This window comes from Mastomys coucha, unplaced genomic scaffold (assembly GCF_008632895.1).
Source record: "Mastomys coucha isolate ucsf_1 unplaced genomic scaffold, UCSF_Mcou_1 pScaffold7, whole genome shotgun sequence".
In the NCBI taxonomy this organism is placed as follows: Eukaryota; Metazoa; Chordata; class Mammalia; order Rodentia; family Muridae; genus Mastomys; species Mastomys coucha.
In genome coordinates this window covers 44,058,172-44,077,576 of record NW_022196913.1, presented here as the reverse complement: position 1 = coordinate 44,077,576, position 19,405 = coordinate 44,058,172, and the positions used below count along the sequence as shown (strand labels likewise).

The 19,405-nt window shown below is 39.5% G+C and overlaps 1 pseudogene; it reads right to left on the bottom strand.

Moving 5' to 3' along the window:
* Positions 1 to 1,307: 1,307 nt before the first annotated feature.
* LOC116082325 lies at positions 1,308 to 1,962 on the bottom strand (annotated as a pseudogene).
* Positions 1,963 to 19,405: the final 17,443 nt, after the last annotated feature.

Below are 19,405 nucleotides of genomic sequence, written 5' to 3'. Positions count from 1 at the left end.
CAGACTTCTGCACTAATAACCATTTATCAGAGAGTGCATACCGTATTTGTTCTTTTGTGATTGGGTTTTATTTTTTTTTTTGTTTGTTTGTTTTGGTTTTGTTTTTTTGTTTGTTTGTTTTAAATAGGCTGGTTGCCTTCCAAAACATGAGCAGTTCTTCTTAAGGGGTTGCTTATTTTTCCTGTCTAAGATTCTCTTAGAGCACATGTCATAAGTACCAGGTACCTAGCTTATAGAGGAAATTAAAGTATCTCAATACAAAGACTTCTCTTTGGAGTCATAAGCTCTTATCAGAAGATCACCCTATTTACTTTAGTACCCTCCACTCCATCTTGGTCCATCTCTGCATAAATATGATGTAAGTCGTACTTCATTACGTAGCTGTCTGGTCTCTAGCGGATTGTATTCACACTTTCATTACATTCATAAATGTAAAGCAGAAAGCAATGGTGTTTTCCAACTAGGTGCTTTAAAATAGGTATTTACAAGGTAACTGAGACAAGCCCCTGTCACCACACAGCAACACAGGGTTTTGAAGTAATACTCCACACAGGTAAGAAAATCCACACGTAGAAATGTGTCCATTCTTTCACTCCCAGAAGATAACAGTCTTCCACAGTACCGTCCTTGGCTTAGTTTGTTCTGGGCCTGTTTCCCTTGACCTTGTATTTGTAGGCTGTGTTTATATGAATCTGTCTCTGACTTATGTGTTTCTCATTGTGCTTATAGTCTGTGGGTGGGTGTTGCTGCATGTCCAAACCTCATAGACTGTTACAAATATTTGGGGACAGTGGGCACTCTCCCAAGAACTCATGCTAAATACATCCTGCCAAAGCTGTGTTGGTTCATCATTACAAATAATTATACAATTGAACATTCATTGACAAAAAAAAAAAATGCCTGTGGTATTATAAATAAAATGTACTTTGGAACATGGTCATAGTGAGCAGTTTAGCTTTATTTCTTTCTAAAAGACAGCAAAGAAGATATAGAAAAGCGTATATATGAAAGATTATGACTCAGAGATATATCTAGTAGGCATCAATTCAAAATTCTGGGTTTTTTTTTTTTGTTTGTTTGTTTTTTTTTTTTTTTTTTTTTTTTTTTTTTTTTTTTTTTTTTTTTTTTTTTTTTTTTTTTTTGAGAAGAGTGCTCACCCTTTTATTAACTGCATATACCTGTCAGGAGGGAAGTGAAGCATCGTTTTCTCCCCGTAGGCAGCTAGTTCTGTGGGCCGCAACTTACCTGCCAGTTTGCCTTGTGGGGAGTTGCCTGGCAGCTGCTGGCTCCGAGCTCCACCCCTGGCCTCATCTCAGGAAGAAGCTATAGGGGTGGTAGATCTCATCTGGCAGGTTCTCCTGGAGCTCCTCAGCTAGCAGGCTGAAGCCTGTACTTCAGATGATACAGCAGACCACCTCCAGGTCATGGCACACACTGCTGTCCAGATTGTCCAAGATCACACCCTCTGGGGCCGTGTTGTCTTGGATGATGATGATGCCGCTGGGGTGCAGCGTCCTACTTTCAGGGGTGCAGAAACACAGCCAGCCAGGTGCTGATCCATCAGGTGGCCTATCACTGCTGCATCCAGACCACGTCATAGGAGTTGGGCTCGGGACTGAAGTCCTGCAGCCCACAACAGAAGTAGTTCCTCACCTTCTTGCCCTCTTCACCCAGGTAGGTCTTGGCTTTGGCCAGAAAGCCCTCTGTCATGTCCACCATGTCCACCACCCTGAAGAGCAGCAGAAGCAGTCGCTTGGAGGTCCTTCCAATGGCAGTGCCACGGTGCAGAGCACGGGAAGTCACCATCTTGTTCGGGCCTTCTATTAAAAAATCTCTCTACAAACTTCTGGGAGCTGTTGAGTTCCGATATTGGAGATGTGGTATATCCCGCAAGAATGTGGTCCACCATGGGCGGGATCTGCTTCTAGTAGGTTTTGTCCTTTGAAAAATAGTGTTTCTCATCTTGAATGATGTCACCAACCACAGCTCTGCTCCTGTTTCCTGGTCCAGATTGTTTCCTCCCCACAGCCAACTCAGTGCTAAGTCCAATTCTTGTTTCTTTTTTCTTTTTTTCTTTTTTGATTTTTGGAGACAGGGTTTCTCTGTTTAGCCCTGACTGTCCTGGAATTCACTCTGTAGACCAGGCTGGCCTTGAACTCAGAAATCCTCTAGGTCCAATTCTAAATGCTAATGAGCATTTGTTTATAGTACAAGGGCTTATGTCTAAAGATATTCTTAAATATATACAATGTGATCCTAAGCCTAACCATATCACAGACTACATTTGGAAATATAGAAATATGACTTTTTAACCTGGCTCTCAGTCATCATCTTGGAGATGGAAGGGGTTCACTTTAGAGGAAGGACTATACCTCTTTCCCACCAGCCTAATGCCTTTCTAGTTTTACAGGTTTCTGGTAACAGTGAGCCAAGCTAACCTCAAATCACTTGGTTACTACTTCTCCTGCATGTAGGAATGTTTCTATTGTGCACACATCTCCATTCATTGAACTATCAGATGTGTTGGTTTAGAGGAAGACCAGAGATGCTTAAAAGAAAGAACTAGCACTCCAGTTTGACCTCAGAACCCACAGGTAATATTTTTTTGTGAGATTTTTGACTTTTTAAAAGTCAGTCTTGGCTTACCGCTCACTTGGATGAATGCTTGCTTCGAATGGTAGTCCCAGAATTTCATAAAGCTAAGTATAATGGTACATACTTGTAATCCAGGCACTTAAGACAGTGCTTCTCAACTGTGGGTCACCACCCCTTTGGGGGCTGGAGTCACATATCAGATATCCTGTATATTGGATATTTACATTACAGTACATAACAATAGTAAAACTACAGTTATGAAGTAACAATAAAATAATTTTATGGCAGTGGACATAGTGGGCTCACAACATGGGGATTTGTATTAAAAGGTTGGCAGTATCAGGAGGTTGAGAATCACTGAAGAAGGCTTCTCCATCGAGGAAAAGCAGGCAGGAGGATCCAAAGCTCTAGGTCATCCTTGGCTATGGAGTAAGTTCTAGGGCAGCCTATTCTGACGAAAGCCTGTCTTTAAAAATCCAAGGCTGCACATGTCATGCCAGTGGTCTATTGTGGGCTACAAGCCCAGCCCCAAGGCTGAAGTTCTTAAAAGAGAAAAAGGAGCATGTTAATCTTGCTGAGTTCCTTTTCTCTTTATATCAAGAGCAAGGCTTAATAACTCCTGTGTCTGGCTTTACTTTTTGCTGTTGTTAGAGGGATAATGGTATGAAATAGGTTCCACATATGAAAGAGAAAGTGGCTTAGCATGAAGAAAAATCCAGACAGATTTGCAAGGGAGAAGTCAAGGTCATGAACCATAATGAAACTAAGTCTTCATTTAAAATAGAGCTAGATCTTCATCCGAACTGTGGAGAAACAAGATAAGTGTGGAGAGATGGGATAGAGACAGCTCTCCTTGTTCAGTCCTGTATTTACCCTGGAATATCAATCTCCCACACTCCCACAAAGCTCCACATTCAGAATGAAGCAGGCTAGACCTAAGATTACTCTCAGGTCAAAACAGAAAGGTAGAAAAAAATTGGTCACAAAATATGCATGCTGGGCTGTAAGATGGCCAAGGCATCTGGGCATGCCTGAGATTGAATGGAGAAGAGTCATGAGTATACCATCATGAGAGGAACCATAGAAGGAAACAGAATGGGATCAGCCTGGCTTGCTGGAACAGACATCAGTGCCCAGAGGGATGCTCACAGACCACTGCATCTCCCCAGATAGTTTACACATAACTGCATTCTTATAACACCCAGGAAGCAACCAAAAAGAGGCGGTGAGCGTTGCTTTAAGAAATTTAGATCTTGAGAGAGCTTTTTATGAAGAAGTAGACCAAGAGGAGCGGGAAGAGGGGACATGAGAGAGAATGGCAGCTGAATATGATCAAAGTACATCACCCACATGTATAGATGTTTAGTGAAACATTGTTTCATACAACAGATATACAATAACTTAAACAATAAGAGAAAAGGGAGGGTCTGGACCTTGCAATAGACTGAATATTCAATCTCTACAATGGAAAAACAAATTGGGTTTCATTAGTCAAATTTCAGTCATCAAGGAGTTCATAAGATGTCGATTCCATCTTTAACAGTAAACAAGATTCAGGGTCCATATATATCCATGGTGCATATAGCTTTTCAAAGGATTTCAGACTTTATGAACAGGTCTTTAGTTTCTGAAATTTCCAATTCTTTACTTTCAGCTTTAAGAATTTTGATATTAATTTGATAAACTCTACTCAAAAAACTAACTTGTCTAGCAAATAAAATATTGCCTTCAAAGTCTGCGTTTCTCATAGGAAACAGAAGGTGTGAACCAATTCTGTCGCCGTTGGCAGGTGATCTGTCAGGTTCTGAAAACCTGACACCATTTTGCTATTGGAGGGAGACATTGATTTTAATTTGCAGTATTTTGCCATTCTTAATCAATCTCACTGGTATCACATTTCAAAGAATGTTTTCATATCTCTGACCTAAAGACAATATATGGGAAGAGTGAAGAAAATACACATTTTATGGAATAATAAGATGACAGACCATGCCACTGCTGTCACTATGCTTCCATACTTCTCATTCAAATCAGAACAGGGCATAGGAGGCAATGTACCTTCTCCTGGAGGAAATTACATCCTAAACTGTCTAGAATAGTACAGGATAAACATCTATATAATAGGCATGTCATTTAAGCATGGTGAGTTCATATTTAGAACTAAGTAAAATGTAATTTTAATATGACATCTATTTGTGATCTCATTTTGAAATAAATTTATATGTCATTAGAAAAATGTCAATTCATTACAAAATAAAATATCAAAAATCAAAAAGCGTTCAGCTTGTCTGTTTTGTTTTGCTTTCTTTTATACATTTTCCTTAAGGGACTAAACCCTGTATTTAAAAAAAAAATGAAAGTTTGGACATTTTAATTGAAAACAGGTATGTTGCTGTTTGTGTTGCCAGACATGTTCATGACTGCTTCTAGGGTGAAACAAGAAGAAAAGAGAAACCTATCACACAGGAATAAGTGTATTCTTAATATGAGCAGGGAGAACTGAAGTCATGGGTCTCTGTCCGGAGGTGATTGTGGAAGTTGACCTCACCAAGTCCTGACATCTCCTGCCTCCCTTAACCCTCCTGAAACTGCCGGCAGATGAACAGCAGTGTCTCTCATGACCTTGGTGTCTTGCTCCTTAAAGGCACAGGTCAACTATTCAGTGTGGCTAAAATTTCGAGAGGTTAACGCAAAAAGATGGGATCAGTTGGAACCCAGCAGTTGGGACATGCCTCAAGCGTTCAAATGTAAGGAAATCCCAAGAGATACTAAAGAGGGAGCACCTTCCGAAAGGACAGCAGAGCATCCCAGGTTTCCCTCTTCTAGGAGTTACTGCTTAGCAGGACCAGAATTGCAGGGCCACAAACCCAAGGTCACGAATGTACAGCTACAGAAGGGAAAGGGGCCAGTAGCTTCGGTAGGGTGAGATATTCTTTCTCTTGCAGAAATTTCTCCGATAGGTTAGGAGTGTCAGACAGTGACACATAAGTGACCCGTAAAGTAATTAGAAAAGGAATCTCCCGACCCCCACCTGCCCTGGCTTCCATAGCTGTGTCAGATGAAAGGCGCCTGTGTTTACTTCTTGTAACAAGGCGCCTCCCAGACCCATCCCCCAGCAGGTGCTAGGACTAAAACTCGTGGTCAGTCGCCCCAGGCACCTTGGCACCTTCTTAGAGCTGGGAACCCTAATGGATTAGCTCCTCTCAGCGCAGGTGGCTGCTAACCAGGAAACCCGATTGATTTTTACCATAGGAGAGGACCCTGGGAAGTGACTTCAAAGGCCACTGGCTTGAAGCCGAGGTAAGGATAAATCGGTTTCTAAAAGGTACCTAGACTGCCTATCTTCCCATGCACACCATCCGAAGGAGGGATTTCAGAAGTAAGACGTTAGATACGGACAAAGATTAATAAAAGATGAAGACTACATTTTCAATGGAAATTGTAAATCGGTTGTTTTATTTTTTATATAAAATATAATTACCATAAAATGTTGAAAACCCGTATTTAAAACTGAAGGGCTTATTCACATTTGAGAAAAAAATACTGATTATTGTTTTAATAAACATTTTTAGAAAGTCCATAAGCCAAATCAAGGATTGATTCCCCCATTTTTTATTATACATCTTCCATGTGCCTTTAAATAACAAAAACTTAACAAGCAAAACAAAGCGAAGCTCACATTCTCTGTTTTCACCAAAGCTGCTTATTTCAGTTCAGCTGTTCACATAAACAGGGTTGTCAATAGCATGCAACATAAACGACAGCCTTTTTTTAACTGACAGAGATACCTCAGGAAAGAATATAAAAAGCAAATGTATTAGGGAAGAGCAGGCTAGCTGACAGACTGGGGAAGTTGGCCCCAGAGGGCTCACAGAAAAACCCCTGAAAGGATGGGTTTTATACAGAAAGGCATTTTGACACACACAAAAACCAAAGATACCTTCTATTGCAAAGCTAGCGATTCAATGGGAAAGAGTTCACATTATGTTGTTCATGTCCACAGAGACACATGGAAGTGTGCAAAATCCTTCCTTAATTTTTAAACATTCAATCAAGTGAATTGACTGAAATGAGAGAGAGAGAGATTTCTGCTTTTGAGTTTTCATTAAGGAAATCAGTGGGAAAGAAGACAAAATACTTCCCAGGCTTAACTGAAATGTCAGTTGGAATTGCTAGAGTTATCTTAGGACTCTGGTTTGACATCAGTCAAACCAGCCAGCCACTATCTATGAACAAGCACCGGGAAGAATTGCTTTTAAAAGGAAACAGATGTGTAGAGAGAAAAGGCAAAAACAAAAACAAGAGCTGATATGAAGGTTTATTGTATAAGAATAAATAAAGTCTCAAATTGCCTCATGGTAAAAGATGGTTTGTTTTCTTTATTGTGTAGGGTAGAAAACTGAAATCAAAATTCATAGTGCCTAGTAAGACACTTGTTATCATGATAGTCATCTTCATAAACAAGGCCCTCTACTCTCAACTAACATTGCACCTTTAATTAGCTGGATGGGATGATGATATATTTACTAGTATTTGTTTAAATTAAACTTGGGTTTTCTGTCCTGGGAAGGCAAGAGGAAGCTAAGTGGTGATGTTGCTCTGAGGACTGACTTAGGGCACACTCCCTTTCATTTAGCCATACCCCAACTGTCTTTCAGGAATTCTTTGTCCTGGTGTTTTAGTTTGGATTTTATTGCTATGAAGAGAGAACATAACTAAGGCAACTCTTATAAAGAAAAGCATTTAACTGGAGCTGGCTTACTGTTTCAGAAATTCAGTCTATTATCATGGCAGGAAGCACGGCAGCATGCAGGCAGACATGGTGCTGGAGGAGCCGAGAGTTCTACCTCTTGAGAAGACTAGCCCCTGCAAGCAGCCAAGAGGAAGGTCTCTCTTCTCCATTGAGTTGATTTTGAGCATAGGAACTCAGAGCCCATCCCCTCAGTAAGGAAAGTCCTCCAACAAGGTCATACCTACTCTAACAAAGCCACCCCTTCTAATAGATCCAGTTCCCATGGGCTGAGCATATTCAGACCACCATACCTGGTTCCAATGTGGATCCTAGAATCCTCATAGCTTTCGAAAGCTTCCAGTGCCTGTGTAATGGCATTCCAAGCATGTGATTCTGAACTCTGGAGCATACAATAAATATATGGGGGTACTGAATGGAGATAGGGCTTTGACATCGGAGGACTGTGACATCTGCTAACTGAGTGGGCCACTAATGGTCACTTTATTTATACTGCTTCTCATTTTAGCAACAAAAAGGTTGGAGTGGATTAAGTTTTTAAAGTAAATTATAAAAGGGGCATTCAATTGTAGGGTCAATTCCACTTTGTGTTGTAGTCTCTTAAGATAACCTGTGACCATTTCTGTTATCTTCACAGTTGCATTGAGAAGTCCTGCAAGGGATAGATCAGCAGTGTTTCCTTCTCCTCCCCCTCCTCCTCCTCCTTCTCCTCTTCCTTTTTCTCTCCATCCTCCTACTACTTCTTGGTTTTAAGGAGATAGATCTCCTAAGTTTGAAAACTTCTGCCTGAGAGTAACAGCCAAGAGAATGAAGACTATGACTCAATTGACAGTCCTTGTTCTACAGTAAATATATATTTATTTAAGTGAAGTCCATAAGCAAATGTCAATTGAACTAGGTTTCAACCATGGTAACCTTCCCTTTCTTTACATACAGAAACACAACTCTACAACTGGAAAGTATCTTTGCTGTGTTCAACAGCTAAAATAATTCCATAATATATGCTGGGTATAGAATAAGTTCTCTCTCTCTCTCTCTCTCTCTCTCTCTCTCTCTCTCTTTCTCTCTCTCTCTCATCTTACTATGGCCTTTAAAAAGTCTGTGAAAATGTGTGGTATGGTCTCAACTCCTTGATTCCACTCCCACCTTTCCATTTAGGTAGTCTGTTCTAGAGTCTTTTTTTTTTTAACTTTATATGTCAATTAGGAGCAGAGAGATGGCCATAAAATGTGTACTCAGTAGGTTCATGTGTGAATTTACCCATTAAGTCAATGACACTGTTATATTTGCATGGGAGCCGCCTCCCTATATAAATCCCACAAACACTTCGTTCTCATCTGAAAACTCAAAGCTTTGGCTCTCCCTCTATCATACCTGTCTCCCAGGCTCTCCATCGAGATGAAAGGAGGCAATGGCACCGGGAAGGATTGGCAAAGGTGAACTTGCCAGAGCAGTTGTTCCAGAAGACAAGCAGTTCTTCAGACAGTTATGTAGAAACTACACCCTCAGGTATATAGTCAAGAGGCATGGCAATGCACAAAAAGAAATACAAGAGTCTTTCTAGCATTACACTAATTAAAATTCCCAACAAATCCAAATGTCCACCAGCAGATAAGGAGATAAACAAATTTTTGTACATCCATACAATGAGATGAATTAACACATATCACAGAAGATCACCTTTGAAGATACCATGCTGAACAAAGCAAGACATTCACAAAAAGACCAATATTATAATGGCCACATGAATATGAATTATCCAAATCAGTAAAATCTTTAAATCTCAGTGGCCTGTAAAAAATGGATTGACAGGTAAGGGACAGAACAAATGACATAATGAAAAGCTCTACAATTCTCTGAAGTGACTTTCCTATATGTGAATATATTAAGACATGCTGAGTATACAGAAATATGGTGTTGATATTTTGCATACTGTACAGATTTTTATAAAGTATCAGTTATGTTTCAATAAAGCTCTTATTAAAGAACAGAGGCTCAGAGGTCTCAAATCACACAGGCTATGCAGAGAGTTAATCTATGCCATGTGTGGTTTTTTTTTTCCCTAAGGGACAAAGGGTAAGTACTAAGGAACAATTAGCTGTCTTTATATTTTACCTATTGATAATAACCACAGAAAAGTCTATCACAGGAGCCAGAGTAATTTAAAATTGACTTGTGTAGTTAGAAATGCAGACATTTCCATGAAGATGTGGAAACAAAGAAGAGTTGGTTCATGGGTAGTGAAGATGGTGAACACATAAGGTCTGCAGTGGGAGGAGTGCATTCTTCTGAGCAGTGAGTGAGGCCTCCTTTTCCTGGCATCGCTATTAATGACTGTAATGACCCAGTGCTTGATCGAGAGTGGGGATGGCTACATTTTTCCATTTAGCCCCTTTCATCCAAGGAAGTTTAATATAAGCTGAGACGTATGATACATAAAAAATGGACACAATTAAACATCTGCTGACATTAAATTAATAGGAAATTTGCTTTGAAATAATTCTTTGGTATATGCATATTTTGACAATTTGTTAAAGACAAAGTAGGCATGTTAAGGACATGGATGTACTTGATCATCTTTACACAAAGAGTGGAATCTTGGCTGAATGTGGAATACTGCAGGATGTAGCTCATTTTCAACATTTTTCAAAGTGTGTTGATGGTTTGATTTTAAAACCATCAGTTCTGGGCCAGGGAAATGGTGCAGGAGGTAACCATACCTGTTGACAAGCCTGATGACTCGAGGTTGATTTCTGGAATCAACATGAAATTGTCCTCTCACCTTTAAATTCCTTCCTTGCCATACAAATGTATGGGCACCTGTGTATGTGTGTGTGTGTGTGTGTGTGTTTGTGTGTGTACGTGCACACACACAAACACACACATGCACAAATAAATAATTAAAATTTAAAGAAGAAAGTTCAAGAACAAATATGCTTCTGGATGTTAAGCAGGAGAGGAAAGGAGGACATGCAGTTACTGTGTCACTTGATCAGAAGCAGCAGAAAGAAATGAGCCCACGAGACACCAGCAGAACAGAGGCTTCATTTCTCTATGTTTAACTCCATCTCTTACTCTGACAAAGCCAGAGAAGCCCAGAGATTGTCAATTTGATGCACTTAGTGTTGAATCAATGCCTCCATCAGTGTCTGTTTTCCTCTCAGGCTAGCCATGTGAAGCTGGTTCCTAATGAGCATGTCTATGCATGACAATCTCTGTGTTTCAGATCACAGTTCCCTCCATGGATAAGATAAAACAAGAGCTTCCTTGTGAGACTGTGCAGTGTTCCACGCACTCTGACAAGTTGTTGGCATCAAAAGGTCCGTCTGCTTGTCATTACACACCTTCCCCGGTATGGGAACCTTTAATCAGCATCTCAAAGTTCAACAAAATTCATTCTAGAGATATTGACATTTCACGCTGCTAATGAAATCGCTGTTAGTTGAAGATGTACTTTTTAATTTTAATTTCACAGCACATATCTTGACTTAAAATACTTTAAATGTTTTAAGATTATAAAGTAAAAATATGATAATACATAGATTATTGGAATGGAATATTGAGTTCTCAATAATATGTTCTCAAATAATCCACCTGATCACATGACCAGGTCATTTCTCATTTTTCTTTGTATCCTTCCTACCTTAGATCTGATAGCCAGGTGTTTACATGAAAACTGAAATTGGCTAATGGTGAATTCCCTTAATAAACAAATAGTTAACAATATGCTTATTTAAAATAGTAATTGCATGGTGACATTCTCTAAAGGAAATGACATCTGTAACTAAAGACATTCTAGTCAAAGAATAAGGTTGCTGAAACCCACTGAGACAGGACATGATATAAAAACTCAGGGCACAGCAGCTGCTAGTGAGGTTGTGGAGAAAGAGGAACACTCCTTCATTGCTGGTGGGATTGCAAACTGGTACAACCACTTTGGAAATCAGTTTGTCGGTTCCTCCAGAAATTGGACATAGTACTACCAGAGGACCCAGCTATACCACTCCTAGGCATATACCTAGAAGATGCTCCAACATGCAATAAGAACACATGTCCCACTATGTTCATAGCAGCCTTATTTAAAATAACCAGAAACTGGAAACAACCCAGATGTCCCTCAACAGAGGAATGGATACAGAAAGTGTGGTACATTTACACAATTGAGTACTACTCAGCTATTAAAAGCAATGAATTTATGAAATTCTTAGGCAAATGGATGGATCTGGAGAATATCATCCTGAGTGAGGTAACCCAGTCACAAAAGAACACACATGGTATACACACACTGATAAATGGATATTAACCCAAAAGCTCAGAATACCCAAGATACAATCCACAAACCACAAGAAACTCAAGAAGAAGGAAGACCAAAGTGTGGATACTTCAGTCCTTATTAGAAGGGGGAACAAATTAACCATGGAAGGAGTTGCAGAGACAAAGTATAGAGCAGAGACTGAAGGAAGGACAATCCAGAGACTGCTCTACCTGGAAATCCTTCCCATATTCAATCATCAAGCCCAGACACTATTGTGGATTTCAGCAAATGCTGGTTGACAAGAGCCTGATATAGCTGTCTTCTGAGAGACTCTGACAGTACCTGACTGGTACAGAAGTAGAGGCTCACATCCATCTATTGGACTGAGCACAGGGTCCCCATTGAAGGAGCTAGAGAAAGGACCCAAGGAGCTGAAGGGTTTGCAGCCCCTTAGGAGGAACAACAATATGAACTAACTAGTACCCTCAGAGCTCCCAGGGACTCAACCACCAACCAAAGAGTACACATGGTGGGACTTATGGCTCCAGCTGCATATGTAGCAGAGGATGGCCTAGTCGGTCATCATTGGGAGGAGAGGCCCTTGGTGAAGGTTCTATGCCCCAGTGTAGGGAAATGCCAGGGCCAGGAAGTGGGAGAGGGTGAGTTGGTGAGCAGGGGGAGGGGTGAAGGAACTTTTTTTTTCCAGAGGGGAACCTGGAAAGGAGATATAATTTGAAATGTAAATAAAGAAAATGTCTAATAATAGTAAAAACAACAACCATATAACCAGGACACATGCTCCACTATGTTCATAGCAGCCTTATTTATAATAGCCAGAACCCAGAAAGACCCCAAATGTCCCTCAACAGAGGAATGGATACTGAAAATGTGGTACATTTACACAATTGAGTACTACTCAGATATTAAAAACAGTGAATTTATGAAATTCTTAGGCAATTCATGGAACTTGAAAATATCATCTTTAGTGAAGTAACCCAGTCACAAAAGGCCACACATGATATATGCTCACTGATAAGTGAATATTAGTCCAAAAATTTGGAATACCCAAGATACAATTCACAGGCCATATGAAGCTCAAGAAGGAAGACAAAAGTGTGGATGCTACAGTGTTTCTTAGAAGGGGGTACAAAATACTCACAGGAAGAAATATGGAGATAATGTGTGGAGCAGGGACTGAAGGAAAGGCCATCCAGAGACTGCCCCACTCAGAAGCTATTGAGAATGCCAGAAAGTGCTTGCTGACAGGAATCGGATATAGTTGTCTCCTGAGAGGCTTTGAGGGAGCCTGACAAGTACAGAGGGGGATGCTTGCAGCCAACCATTGAACTGAGCGCAGGACCCTTGATGGAATAGTTGTAGAAGGGGCTGAAAGAGCTGGGGCAAGCAACAGTGTCAACTGGCCAGACGCCTACCCCCAAAACTCCAGGGGACTGGATCACCAACCAAAAAAATACACATGGAGGGATTCAGGGATCCTGCCACATATGTGGCAGAGGATGGCCTTGTTGGACATCAGTGGGAGGAGCGGTCCTTGGGTATAAGGGGGTTTGATGTCCCAGTGCAGGGGAATGCCAGGGCAGGAAGGCAGGAGTGGGTGGGTTGGTGGATGGGGGAGCACCTTCATAGAGGCAGGGGGAGGGGGGATAGCATAAGAAGTTTCCAGAGGAGAGATCTGGAAAGGGGATAACATTTGAAATGTAAGTAAAGAACATATTCAATAAAGGAAAAAAGTTTAATTCAGAGATGAGAAAAAGAAAAATACTAAAACACCTCCAGTGCTTAATCATGTCAAAATATACTCATCAACACAATGTGTTTGTAAATTTACATAAGTAAATAGATCTGTATCTTTCAATCAGTATATTAAATTCAGCCACAGTTGTTGGAAGGTATTAGAGTTTGTTTTATTCAGTATACTGGTTCATGTACTGTAAATGATTGCATCTTTGTACTTGAACCAGACCACTGGACAAGTATCCTACCACTTAAATGAAGCACAAAAGAGTTGATTTTGCAAATAAAAGCATGAAATTTTGTAGCCTTTGAAGACTATTCTTATCAAATGAGTGAAATATCTGAGGATAAATGTGTCTGACATCTTGTTCAAGGTCGTGTTGCTCCTTGATCTTTGGGTGAAGTCAAAAGGAAGCCATTGCCACAGTGGATGTGATTAATAAAGCTCTTGACTATCTTACATTGTATTTTGGAAATAAAGGTGGATATCAGAGATAGGAATTGACATCAGTTATAGTGTATAAACTCATCTCATTATTAGAGCTTGGTTTTAGAAAAATTCCTCGATTTTTACTATATGAACTTGACCTGAGATGTGTTATTACCAGATTTTTGAAATGTGCAACTCTTTGACTCCCTCCTAGTGGTTATATAATTTTTTTATCAGCTTTCTAAAATGGCTTTTTTTTCAATCTCATCACTCTACCACATAATGAATTAAATGCCCATTTTTTTTGAAACCATTGATGTATATGATTTACATTCTCTTAAACAGGACAGAATTTAAAATGTCAAAATATAAAACTTGGTATTTATTTCCTTAGACTATATCATCTGGCTAGTGTCTGAGGAACAAATCCATCTTCAGATGGCTTTCTGTAAGAATTTGTCAGGGAACTGTGTCTTTGCTGCTTGGCTTTCTATGATGAGAGCATAAGTTGACAATCTCTCCCTTTCCATTCTGCAGGAAGCCTCCTTAGCCCTCCCTTACTTCAAGTCCTTTTCCTAGAAATTCTTTCTTTAGGCTCATCAGTGAGGGCTACCTGTTAGTAACCCAGTGTAATTTTATTCTCTGAAGAATAGTACTGACTTATTCGCCAGAAGGCCCACGTACCTCCAATACTCTTCTTCTGCCTACAAAGAGCTTAGCTGAGAACTTGACTGGCTAGGGACAATGGACACATGCCCACTATTCCATTATGGTTGGACCACCTGTATATGACCTGTTTCTGGGAGCTGTTTCTGAGATGAGCACAAAGAGAAATCAAAGAGAAAATACTATTGTGTCTTCCCAGAGAATCAATGCGTTTTCTTAGTCTATGAATACACATATTAACAAGCAAATATCAGCAGTGGCCAGAGCAACCCCCATTCACCAGAACATACCTTAGTGGAAACTGGTTACTGCCTTTGAAAAGCCCAATGACAAGGAGGATTAGAGAGCACTGTGAGAACCTTTCCTAAAATCTTCAAGTGTTGATGTCCACCAGCCTCAAGAGGCGTTTTGTATTTGGATCAGGGCAGGTGACCTCACGAAAACAAATCCCCCAGGCTAAACCATGCCAACACAGAAAATCATGCAAGGCCCTAAATAATTATTTTAAGCCACGGAGTTTAAGGATGATTTGTTACATAGCGATAGAGAAATGAAAAAGACTTCAACCTAAGAAATCATGAACCTTTAGAAGATTAATAAAGAGAAATATTCTCTTCACAGTGGGACAGAATCCACAAAATTGTCCTTTCTTTGCTCTATATTAAATCCTGCTAATTGCCAAATGTGTGCCCACTCCAGCATCTTTCTTACACCTGGTCCATCAGAGGTTTGGATTTCTTCTTGGCTTTAGTTACAGGTCAGTCCAGTGACTCCTGACAGATTCTGTCAGCATGTTTTCACCTCTTCTCGAGAAAGGTGAAATTAGTCTATTTTTGTTTTGTTTGAAGAATTTCTGCCAGGCTCTTGAAAGTAAGCATTCATTTCTGGTTTAAGTGTAAAGTAACAATTCTAGGAGTCTGTCCTGTGTGGTGCGCTCCACAAATGGTCTACCCAGTGTACTGAAGCCTTGCTAGGATTCTCTTGAGAAATGGACCTTGCTGGCTGCATCTTCATGCTTGTTTAAATAACAGAAGCTGATTTGCAACCCCAATTCTCACTTTTGCCTCAGTTATGAACTCATTTTCACCCTTATGCATCTTTCAGGCAGGAGAATTGTGGGTACATCTTAGTACATGCTGTGTTTCTCTCTAGAAGTTATTGAACAGGAAGAAAACTGCCATTCCAATTCAGTGACAACATTGATACATATATAGGTCCCAGTGGAAAGTTATTTAAATGTACACATCTGCTCATGACTATACATTTATCTCCTGCTTAGACATGCTTGTATATTTATGTGCCTTTATGGTTAAAGGGGCACAAAGAGATAGCTACATATAGCTCTCTAGTTCTGAAGCCAGTTCTACTGTATCTAAATATTTTCTCTATACTGAGAGAGTAAAGAGAGCTTGAAAATCTCTGGTAGCTTTTCATCTATATGTCTAAATAATTAACGGCAAATAACCACCCTAGAAACATTCCGCAAGTACCAACTTGTATCCCAATCCTCCTCTCTTTAAGTAAACAAGTCTTCAGACACCTTTTTCTTTTTCTTTTTCTTTTTTTTTCTTCTTTATTTTGCCCAGAGCTGGTATCTCCATTATCTTGTCAAGCCACATGCAGCTTAGATGGATCAATACTCATACAGGTGACTTCTAAGGGACACCTGGCAGTCCAGGCAGTGACATGTTAATTAAGCAGACAGTGCTTCTCTTCAGGCACAGGACTTTGAATTTATCACTTCTTTGGGGGTTCTTCAGTCTGTGTTTTAATACATTGGATGGCCTGGGGGCCTAAGGCATCCAAGAAACCTGGTAAATAATCATTTTGGAGCAGTTCCTGGTAACAGTTTGGTTAAAGAAAAAGACTTTCTTTTTATTTTCTCCCTTCTATCCTGCGTTCTTAGCTTTGCACATAGACTGATGCAGAGCTTCTGAGTGTTAGAAGACACATTTCGCAACACTGGGCTAGTCCACTCTAAACCAAAGGCTCTATCTAATAACCACAGTGTAGAACTTGGCTGGTGAAGATCAGCAGCATAGTAGAAACAAGCTGCTACCGCAAGCCTAACCCGAGTGTGGAAGAGTCGCCCTGATGTTCAGAACCACCCAGGAAAAGGGGCCCTGACCTCTACTGTGTTCTAGATTCCCACAGTGTCCTGGTTGGCTGGACTGAGAGGTTTTGCAAATGGTTTTGAATCTTGTCCGTTTATTTTAGTGACTCTTTATAGTCACTTGAGGAGTTGAAAGGGAAAATTGTGCTTTCCTTTTGATATTTCCTATTGATATTCCAAGTTCTTGGAAGAGTGGAAGTGACTTGCAAGAGCCCACTCCAGCCTAGACTTCACTGTTACATTTTCTCTTACACCTGGAAAAGCCAATGATAGAAACTCAGGTACCAAAGTTTAGACAGCTCTTTCCTTGTCTTTCTGAAGCACACCGGCCTCTGCCTAACTTGTGAGTGTATTTAGACTTTATTGCTTACAAATCTTACTTTGTAGGATTTATATTTTATGATTACAGACTATGTTTTATCCATTTCATCTTTAATTCATGTTAATTTTAAAAGAAAACCCAGTGCTAGTGTTCCAGTAAAATGTATTACGTCTTTTAATTGAAAACACAACGCTTAGATTCATTGCATGCAAAAAATATGTTTGTGTATGGCATGTTTACAGCTTGCACAGCATTGGGATTCAGTGATTAAGTACAAAGGGAGTAATATATTCCTATGCATTGAAGTGTGGGTGTGAATGTATTCCATTTTAATGTATGGAACTAGAATTGAATGCATAAAAACAATATATAAGAACATAAACACACACACACACAAGCATGCATGCAAGCATGCACACATTCACACACACAATCCTGATATTAAAAATACAACTTCACATATTTTATTAAATAAAATAAATTTTCTCTTATTCTCAAAGGAAAGTAGGTTGAGGCAGGGTAATTGATGTTAGCTTGAGTTATAGAGTGAAACATAGTCTCAAGCATATACATGAGTGTATATGTTCATGTATAATATATGTAATTATATAAAAAATATAATATAAAACCATAAATAGTTTTAGTAATGTTGAAGCAAAAGCTCCTTTTCTTCTTTGATTCTGTCTAAAATTTTGGTATGAAACCCAATGAACAACTCAATCTGCTTGAATCTAGTAATATCAGATTTTTACTGTGACTTGTGGACATTAATGGTCAAGAGTGGCATGAGCAGCCTGTGATGTTGTGGTATATCATCTTACATTTTGAGACGAATTCAAACTAAAAGCAAAGTCTTTGGATTGAGAAGGGAATGGTGTTTCAGAGCACTCACTTGTCAGCCACCACATTCAAATAAATCATTTACAGTTTAAAGTACACTAAAATGTAAAGCAAATCCCTTCCTTTTTAAATTTGTAACAATAATTTAAATATTTGGGAAATATCTCTGTTATCCTTTTTAAAGTTTTCTGAGAGGTGTGGGGAGCACAGGAGGGGCTGAAAAAGGAGAGAGAGGTGTGGATATGATTTAAATACGTATATGAAATTCTCAACTACGTGGAGAAAGGCTCAGGAAATGAATTAACTGCTTGTTTCTCATTTTATTATTGTATTTCCAAGAAGATGACTCTTTGAGAAGGCAGTGATGCCCGCAAATTCCATCTCTTATCACTAAAATAAGAATAGAATTATTTATTTATGATTATATAGTAAGAATTTGCAGGCAAAGTTAAAGTTGAATTGCACTGCTGGTAACAGTCATGAGCTCCTTAAAGTTTCTGAAATCCATTTCCTTATCAATGAAACAACAAACCTCTCAAATGATAAAACAGAACACATATCCAAAAATGCCCCCTTTCTTCCTTTTAACCTTGAAAATGACCATCACAGAACAGAGATGACTTCCATTTGCGTGGATTAATTGGAAAAAAATTTATTCGGTCCTTGGAATTCAAAGACGCAATGGAGGAGCCAATTGTCTCCTCTCCTTTATAATATACATGAAGTTATGAAATAGGCTTTATTTATGTTGAATCACAAATAATGATGGGGTAGTGAAAATAGTTTGAGTTTAAAGAAGATGTAGTTAATAATATTCTGTGTTAGCATGAGCAGTGTGGTGGTTGTACTCAAGCACTGCTCGAGAGCAATTGAGTTCATAGAGCTTTTCTGCAGAGCACTGTGCTAGCCTTTGAGACCTTCAGACAATCGTGGCCTCAATTGTCCCCACTATACCCAGCCTCCCTCTCAGTTGAAGTATTTCTCCTAATGAAATGATTAACGATACAGACAAAGAATTCCGGGCAAAGACATTTATTACAGTGTTCACTGTGGCAAAATTGTGGAAACAAACTTATCTAAAGTAATTGGGTTAAAATGAATGATGGTTTATTTGTGTGTCTGAAATGTTTTCAACCCCCAAAAGGAAGAAAAACAGAAAATGCTCATAGCATGGCCCTGCACTGAAGAAAGGAAATGGTATGCATAAACACACACACACACACACACACAAACACACACTCAAATTCTAGGACTTAGTAGATGTGAGAGGCAGAGCAGGCTCAGCCTGAGACTATCTCAGTCTGCAGTACAGTACAGAAAGTGTTCTAAAGAAAATAGCAACAAAGGACATAGAAATCAGAGAGGAGACAGATAACAGAAAGTAATGATCAAGTTTTCAAGCAGTGGGATATGTGTTTCAAGCTTCCTCAAGACTCTGTCTTCTTAGACTACAAAGACATTGGACATGACCCCATATAAAGCCCACAACTAAATGAGAGTAGGGACATAAATTTGGCCAACAATAAAAGGCATCAGAATTAGTAATGACCAAAAGTTAATTGACAAGTAAACATTTTTCAAATCCTTGGTGTTTCTGGCAATGCTCACATGTGTTGCATCACAGGACTTTACTGTAGTGTAGGTGTTGAAAAATGCAACATGTGCACTTTGCATTGTGC